Source organism: Coregonus clupeaformis, chromosome 2 (genome assembly GCF_020615455.1).
Source record: "Coregonus clupeaformis isolate EN_2021a chromosome 2, ASM2061545v1, whole genome shotgun sequence".
Lineage (NCBI taxonomy): Eukaryota > Metazoa > Chordata > Actinopteri > Salmoniformes > Salmonidae > Coregonus > Coregonus clupeaformis.
Genome location: NC_059193.1, coordinates 10,880,304 through 10,888,971, shown reverse-complemented (window position 1 = coordinate 10,888,971; position 8,668 = coordinate 10,880,304). Strand labels below are relative to the sequence as shown.

Genomic DNA, 8,668 nt, shown 5'->3' with positions numbered 1-8,668 from the left:
GGAGCAGCACATTTACCAAAGCATTCAGTCTCAACCCCAGAATAAGCAGGTGGAGGACAACATTACACAGGTGAAGAAAAGGTAGCAAAAACAGTACACTACAACACTTTTAAAAGTGTTACTGAGTCTAGATGTTATCAAATCAGGAGAAGAACAAGTGAAGGACGCAGCATGGGGAAATTTGGTGAAGGTAGGGTGGGTTTATATAATTCAGATAAGATGGAGAGTTCCAAAGTGTTAGAAGTTGAGTGACCATGGGGCATAAAAGGCATAGTGTGAAATAAGGGGTAGCTAGAGGGATGGTTGGCCATGGAATAAAAATAAAATTGGGTGCTGGTGTGCTTCTGCACCCCTTTTAGGTAATTGTCACAAATATCCAGGCCATGTCCAGTCATACTCGGGGTCTCAGCGTGTGTCCCTTGACGTCATTCCGTCTCAGTTGCAGCATTCAAATCGTGGTCATCGTTAGTCTGTGAATCACAACATTAAAGACGATGAGTGATCCCAGCATTTTAACAAATTGAGCCATACACAATACAACTTAAGCATTGAGGACAGCATTTTGTTGACAACATGGTGGTTTACACTATGTCTACTGTGTGTGAATGATGGAAGAAACTCCATTTAAGTGTGTGTAGTCACTTAGGCGTGCACATCAACCAGTACTGGGACCATTGACTTGGGATGCTTGCTCTCAAAGTCCTGCTTGAATGTCTTCGGGTCTGCGTCTATAAAGGTAAAGTACAAAATGGAGGAAGTTAACAATCTGTGGCTTAGATTGAATTCAAAAGTTGACAGAAATGATAAACTTTGCAACATGATGCTACTACACATACGAAAGACTGTACCACACAGGCCATACAATAGCCTACACATGTAGAGGTACCTAAAGGCACATACTACTACTCACCCGACAAGACAGGGTAGGTGTGGACCAGTGCTGCCTTGGCTGATGTCTTCTGGTCTGCAGCTGCTCCCTTCTTCTTAGCAGCCGCCGTCTTGGCATCAGTCAACAAGTTCAGATTCAACTTGAGAGTGGAGCATGAGCTCCAATTGTACCCACTGTACAGAATAATAATAAGTAGAGACAGCTCCAGATCTGAATGGCAGGCGTGTGTATAAGCTTTTGTTCCAACCCAGCTCATACCTAATTACAAATCATAGCCTATCGCAGTGATTCGTTATTTTGATTATTTAAGTCTGGTGTTAAAGCTGGGCTGGGACAAAACCCTTCACACACTCCTGCTCTTCAGGAATTCCTGCAATGACTGAAACAAGATGGCGTAGCGTGCGGTCGTGTTCTTTGTTGTGTGTCCGTGTAAATAGGCAGTTTTTTGTATTTTTTTGTATTTTTCATACATATTTCCCTATCACACTTTTCATCCTTCTACTAAATATACTTTCCTGCAACCCGCCTCACTCAATGTGGAACAGATTCTATTATTTACTCACTTTTATCTAGAATCTCCAGTTGAAACTAGCTAGCCAGCTAACTAGCTACTTGCTATTAGCCAGCGTTAGCGGTTTTCACCCAGAACATCGGATTTTCTGCCGGAATAACTGAATCACTGGACCCTAACACCGGATCGCAACTAGCTACCGCAACCGAATGGACGTTGCTGTAGGCTAATCACCACTGCCCCTGAAGCAAGCACCAGTTAGCCTTGAGCCAGGCCCATATCCCGGCTATCTACCTCTGTCTACCGGACGGGAGTAGCAAGCTAACTAGCTACTTGCTATTAGCCACCGTTAGCGGTTTTTCACCATTGTCCGTGGCCTGCACTACCTACCAGCCAGCTCTAGCCTGGACTATTATCGGCCAGTCTGCACTGTCTGCACAGTGCGTTATCGACCCAGAACATATCGGATTTTCTGCCGGAATCACTAAATCACTGGACCTTTAACACCTGATCATCGCAACTAGCTAGCTGCAACCAAATGGATGTTGTTGTTGGCTAATCAGCCTTGAGCTAGCCTCGAGTCCGGCACATCTCCCGGCTATCTACCTCTCTGTCAACCGGACAGGACCTCCTAGAGTCGACGCGGAGCCCCGCCGATCCATCACGACTGGTCTGCCGACGTAATCGTCTGTGGTTTCAACAGGCTTCCCGTGCGACGACCACGAAGATCCATCTGCTAGCCCCGGCCCGCTAGCACACGCAAACAACAGCTGTGCTTCCTGCTCGCTGTGCTTTAGCACCAATTCAAACTGCTCTCGGACTCACATATTGCTGTTCACTGCACATAATGATCACTCAGCTGCACAGCTGATGCCTGCTGGACTGTTCCTTTACACGGTACCCTGTCCTGTTTATCTGTTTAGCCTCAGCCCAAACTTTCATCGCCATTACCAGTTGTTGTCTTAGCTCTCTCTAATAACACCTGTGATTGCTTTATGCCTCTCTCCCATGTCAATATGCCTTGCCTATTGCTGTTTCAGTTAGTTCTTATTATACAATTTCAATATAGAACCCCAAGTCATTCTCAAACTGCCTCAAATAGCTCCTGTGTTCCACCCCCCATACTCGCCGAGACCGGCTCAATCGGTGCCTCCAGTGATGCTATCTCTTTCATTGTTACCCAACGCTTAGGTTTACCTCCACTGTACTCATATCCTTCCATATCCTTGTCTGTACATAATGCCCTGAATCTATTCTACAATGCCCGTAAATCTGCCCCCTTTATTCTCTGTACCCAACGCACTAGAAGACCAGTTCTTAAAGCCTTTAGCCGTATCTACATTTTACATTTTAGTCATTTAGCAGACGCTCTTAACCAGAGCGACTTACAGGAGCAATTAGGGTTAAGTGCCTTGCTCAAGGGCACATTAACGTCATTTAGCAGACGCTCTTAGCCAGAGCGACTCACAAATTGGTGCGTTCACCCTATAGCCAGTGGGATAACCACTTTACAATTTACAAACTAGTCCTCCTCTGTTCCTCTGGTGATGTAGAGGCTAACCCCTGCAGCCCCCAGTATCACTCCTACTCCCCAGGAGTTATCATTTGTTGACTTCTGTAACCGTAAAAGCCTTGGTTTTCTGCACGTTAACATCAGAAGCCTCCTTCCTAAATTTGAGTTATTCACTGCGTTAGCACACTCCACCAACCCTGATGTTGTAGCAGTGTCTGAATCCTGGCTTAGGAAGGCCATCAAAAATTCAGAAATGTCCATCCCCAACTACAACATTTTCCGTCTAGATAGAACTGCCAAAGGGGGTGGAGTTGCAATCTACTGTAGAGATAGCCTGCAGAGCTCTATCATACTATCCAGGTCTGTGCCCAAACAGTTTGAGCTCCTACTTCTAAAAATCCACCTTTCCAGAAATAAGTCTCTCACTGTTGCCGCTTGCTACAGACCCCCCTCAGCCCCCCAGCTGTGCCCTGGACACCATATGTGAATTGATTGCCCCCCATCTATCCTCAGAGTTCGTACTGCTTGGTGACCTAAACTGGGATATGCTTAACACCCCGGCCATCCTACAATCCAAACTAGATGCCCTCAATCTCACACAAATTATCAAGGAACCTACCAGGTACAACCCTAAATCCGTAAACATGGGCACCCTCATAGATATCATCCTGCCTAACTTACCCTCTAAATACACCTCCGCTGTCTTCAACTAGGATCTCAGCGATCACTGCCTTATTTCCTGCGTCCGTAAAGGGTCCGCGGTCAAACGACCACCCCTCATCACTGTCAAACGCTCCCTAAAACACGTTAGCGAGCAGGCCTTCCTAATTGACCTGGCCCAGGTATCCTGAATGGATATCAATCTCATTCCGTCAGTAGAGGATGCCTGGTTGTTCTTTAAAAGTGTTTTCCTCTCAATCTTAAATAAGCATGCCCCTTTCAAAAAATTCAGAACTAAGAACAGATATAGCCCCTGGTTCTCCTCAGACTTGACTGCCCTTGACCAGTACAAAAACATCCTGTGGCGTACTGCATTAGCATCGAATAGCCCCCACGATATGCAACTATTCGGTGAAGTTAGGAACCAATATACACAAGCAGTTAGGAAAGCAAAGGCTAGCTTTTTCAAACAGAAATTTGCATCCTGTAGCACTAACTCCAAAAAGTTTTGGAACACTGTAAAGTCCATGGAGAATAAGAGCACCTCCTCCCAGCTGCCCACTGCACTGAGGCTAGGAAACACTATCACCACCGATAAATCTACAATAATCGAGAATTTCAACAAGCATTTTGCTACGGCTGGCCATGCTTTCCACCTGTCTACCACTACCTCGGCCACCAGCTCTGCACCCTCCGCTGCAACTTGCCCATGCACCCCCGCTTCTCCTTCACACAAATTCAGACAGCTGATGTTCTGAAAGAGCTGCAAAATCTGGACCCTTTCTTTCTAAAAATAGCTGCCGAAATTGTCGCAACCCCTATTACTAGCCTATTCAACTTCTCTTTCGTAACGTCTGAGATCCCCAGAGATTGGAAAGCTGCCGCGGTCATCCCCCTCTTCAAAGGGGGTGACACTCTAGATCCAAACTGTTACAGACCTATATCCATCCTGCCCTGCCTTTAGAAAGTTTTTGAAAGCCATGTTAACAAACAGATCACCGACCATTTCGAATCCCACCGTACCTTCTCCGCTATGCAATCCGGTTTCCGAGCTGGTCATGGGTGCACCTCAGCCACACTCAAGGTCCTAAACAATATTATAACCGCGATCGATAATAGACAGTACTGTGCAGCCGTCTTCATCGACCTGGCCAAGGCTTTCGACTCAGTCAACCACTGCATTCTTATTGGCAGACTAAATAGCCTTGGTTTCTTAAATGACTGCCTCGCCTGGTTCACCAACTACTTCTCAGATAGAGTTCAATGTGTCAAATCAGAGGGCCTGTTGTCTGGACCTATGGCAGTCTCTATGTGGGTGCCACAGGGTTCAATTCTTGGGCCGACTCTTTTCTCCGTGTATATCAATGATGTCGCTCTTGCTGCTGGTGACTCTCAGATCCACCTCTACTCAGACGACACCATTTTGTATACATCTGGCCCTTCATTGGACACTGTGTTAACAAACCTCCAAACGAGCTTCAATGCCATACAACACTCCTTTCATAGCCTCCAACTGCTCTTAAACACTAGTAAAACTAAATGCATGCTCTTCAATCGAACGCTGCTGGCTCCCGCCCACCCGATTAGAATCACTACTCTCGACGGGTCTGACCTAGAGTATGTGGACAACTACAAATACCTAGGTGTCTGGTTAGACTGTAAACTCTCCTTCCAGACTCACATTAAGCATCTCCAATCCAAAGTTAAATCTAGAATTGGCTTCCTATTTCGCAACAAAGCCTCCTTCACTCATGCTGCCAAACATGCCCTCGTAAAACTGACTATCCTACCGATCCTTGACTTCGGCGATGTCATTTACATAATAGCCTCCAACACTCTACTCAGCAAATTGGATGTAGTCTATCACAGTGCCATCCGTTTTGTCACCAAAGCCCCATATACTACCCACCACGGTGACCTGTACGCTCTTGTTGGCTGGTCCTCACTACATATTCGTTGCCAAATCACTGCTAGGCAAATCTCCGCCTTATCTTAGCTCATTGGTCCCCATAGCAACACCCACCCGTAGTATGCGCTCCAGCAGGTATATCTCACTGGTCATCCCCAAAGCCAACACCTCCTTTGGCCGCCATTCCTTCCAGTTCTCTGCTGCCAATGACTGGAACGAACTGCAAAAATCTCTGAAGCTGGAGACTCTTATCTCCCTCACTAACTTTAAGCATCAGTTGTCAGAGCACCTTACCGATCACTGCACCTGTACACAGCCCTTCTGAAATTAGCCCACTCAACTACCTCATCCCCATATTGTTATTTATTTTGCTCATTTGCACCCCAGTATCTCTATTTGCACATCATCTCTTGCACATCTATCATTCCAGTGTTAATACTAATTGTAATTATTTTGCACATCATCTCTTGCACATCTATCATTCCAGTGTTAATACTAATTGTAATTATTTTGCACTATGTCCTATTTATTGCCTTACCTCCATAACTTGCTACATTTGCACACACTGTATATATATTTTCTGTTGTATTTTTGACTTTATGTTTTGTTTACCCCATATGTAACTCTGTGTTGTTGTTTTTATCGCACTGCTTTGCTTTATCTTGGCCAGGTCGCAGTTGTAAATGAGAACTTGTTCTCAACTGGCTTACCTGGTTAAATAAAGGTGAAATAAATAAAATAAAATAAAAACAAAGCATGAGAATAGTGTTCCAGGTTGAAACAGCTGACCTAGTTGAGAGGTGATAAGACTCAGGCACACCCATTGGTTCTGGAATAGAGAAGGTGCAAATAAGGTTTGCAATTTGGCATCAATAACATGACTAATTCTAACTCAAAAATAAACATGTGAATACCAATTAATTTAAAACCCATCATACCAGGTAGGACTAAATAAGGTTACATAACCTTGCCTACTAGCTATAGAGGGTAACAGCAAACAGATCAATGTCTTCCCACAGTAAAGTAAACACACTGTTGAATCAAGAGAGGATGCTAATCAGACCATCTCTGAAACCTCTCAAAAAACCAGACCAAAATAATACAGCTAGCTAGGGTAGCTACAAGTCAAGTAGTACTTGAATTAGGCTACCCACCCCTCACCCACAGACACAAACACTTAGAGCATGGCGTTTGCAACGCCAGGGTTGTGGGTTCGATTCCCACGGGGGGCCAGTATGAAAATGTATGCACTCACTAACTGTAAGTCGCTCTGGATAAGAGTGTCTGCTAAATGACTAAAAATGTTAAAATGTAATGATCAAGAATGCCTAGCCCTAGCTTCACCATCTAAGTTAGCTAGCTAGTTAACTAGCAAGCTAGACTGTTGATTCATAAATGCCAAATAAAGCTAAACTCGTTTTTATTCATTTCTCATGCATTTAAATGGCTAGACAAATAGCTAATGTAACCATCTAGCCAGTCTAATGTTGCTAACTATCTAACCATGAGCTAGCGATTTAACAGGTATTGTGTACGTTTAAAACTTGCCCAAGCCAGTTCACAGAATTGTCAATTTAAACTTTAGCCAATTTATTCATTACTAAATATAGCTAACATTAGATAGTTAATCATTTTTACATTTACATTTGAGTCATTTAGCAGGCGCACTTCTCCAGAGTAACTTACAGTTAGTGCATTCATCTTAAGATACTGTAGCTAGGTGGGACAACCACATATCACAGGCATAGTAAGTACACTTTTCCTCAATAAACAAGCTATCAGCAAAGTCAGAGCTAGAAGGGGGAGTCAAGCGCAAGTGTTGGTTCAGTTTTTTTTATTTTTATCACGAGATTCTTACCTTTCCCTCGATTTGTCAGTCTCGTCCAGATCATCATGGCCCTGTTGAGTGATGTGAAGCTTGAGACAGGCATTTGTACTTATGTATGATAGCCACATTAGCAGCTAAATACAGGGAAATATATTGATAAAAGTCACCTTGTCCGAGAGAGATTGACAGAAGTTATCAAAACGTCACGCCAGGGTAGGCCTACACGAAACACAGCCCTTATTTGACATGTTTCTAAAATCCCCTATGGGGAATGGTGGAAAAACGATTGGAACCATTTCCGTGTTTGGCCGCTAGGTTTTATGGGTATTATGACTCATACTGTGGTACTTAAGCAATAAGGCCCGAGGGGGTGTGGTATATGGCCAATATACCACGGCTAAGGGCTGTTCTTTGCAAGACGCAATGCGGAGTCCCTGGATACAGCCCTTAGCCGTGGTATATTGGCCATATACCACAAACCCCTGAGGTGCCTTATTGCGATTATAACTGGTTACCAACATTATTAGAGCAGTAAAATTGTTTTGTCATACCCATGATATACGGTCTGATATACCACAGCTGTCAGCCAATCAGCATTCAGGGTTTTAACCACCCAGTTTATAATCTACTATAATACATGGAATTTCACATAAAGCTGCCTATTGAAATCACTGGCCACTTTAAGAAATGGAACACTAGTCACTTTAATAATGTTTACATATCTTGCACTACTCATCTCATATGTATATACTGCATTCTATTCTATAATATTCTACTGTATCTTAGTCCATGCCGCTCTGTCATTGCTTGTCCATACATGTATATATTCTTAAATCCTATTCCTTGCTAGTTTTGTGTGTATTGGGTATATGTTGTGAAATTGTTAGATATTACTGCACTGTGGGAGCTAGAAGCACAAGCATTTCGCTACACCTGCTATAACATCTGCTAAACACCTGTTTGTGACAAATACAATTTGATTTGATTTGATTTAAAGAGTCAACAAGTTGACCATGTCTATTTGCTCATGTAAACCACACACTTTGAACTGGGTAATACTTATAATAATAATATGCCATTTAGCAGACGCTTTTATCCAAAGCGACTTACCTTGGCGTTACAAGCGCCGTGCTCTACCAGCTGAGCTACAGAGGGTAATACTTCCACTGTAGCCCACCCCAAACAAATACCAAGCTGAAAGAGAACGCTATAAAAAATAAAATGTTCTCAATATTTTCCCAGTTTCACCTTGATCTAACACAGATCAATGGTTTGTTATCAGAAGTTTATACCATGGCGTTGTTGAATACTCGTTTCTGATTGGCTTGAAGGGCATTCTAGAGCATGCTTTATTTCCC

The 8,668-nt window shown here is 43.7% G+C and overlaps 1 long non-coding RNA gene across 1 annotated transcript; it reads right to left on the bottom strand.

The window, feature by feature from the left end:
- Positions 1 to 204: 204 nt before the first annotated feature.
- Positions 205 to 6,313, bottom strand: LOC121536845. The gene is made up of 4 exons (XR_005994906.1): positions 6,272 to 6,313; positions 911 to 1,062; positions 643 to 728; positions 205 to 470 (listed from the first exon to the last, which is right to left on the bottom strand). It is a non-coding gene; the product is annotated as an uncharacterized LOC121536845 (long non-coding RNA).
- Between the last annotated feature and the right edge of the window lie 2,355 nt (positions 6,314 to 8,668).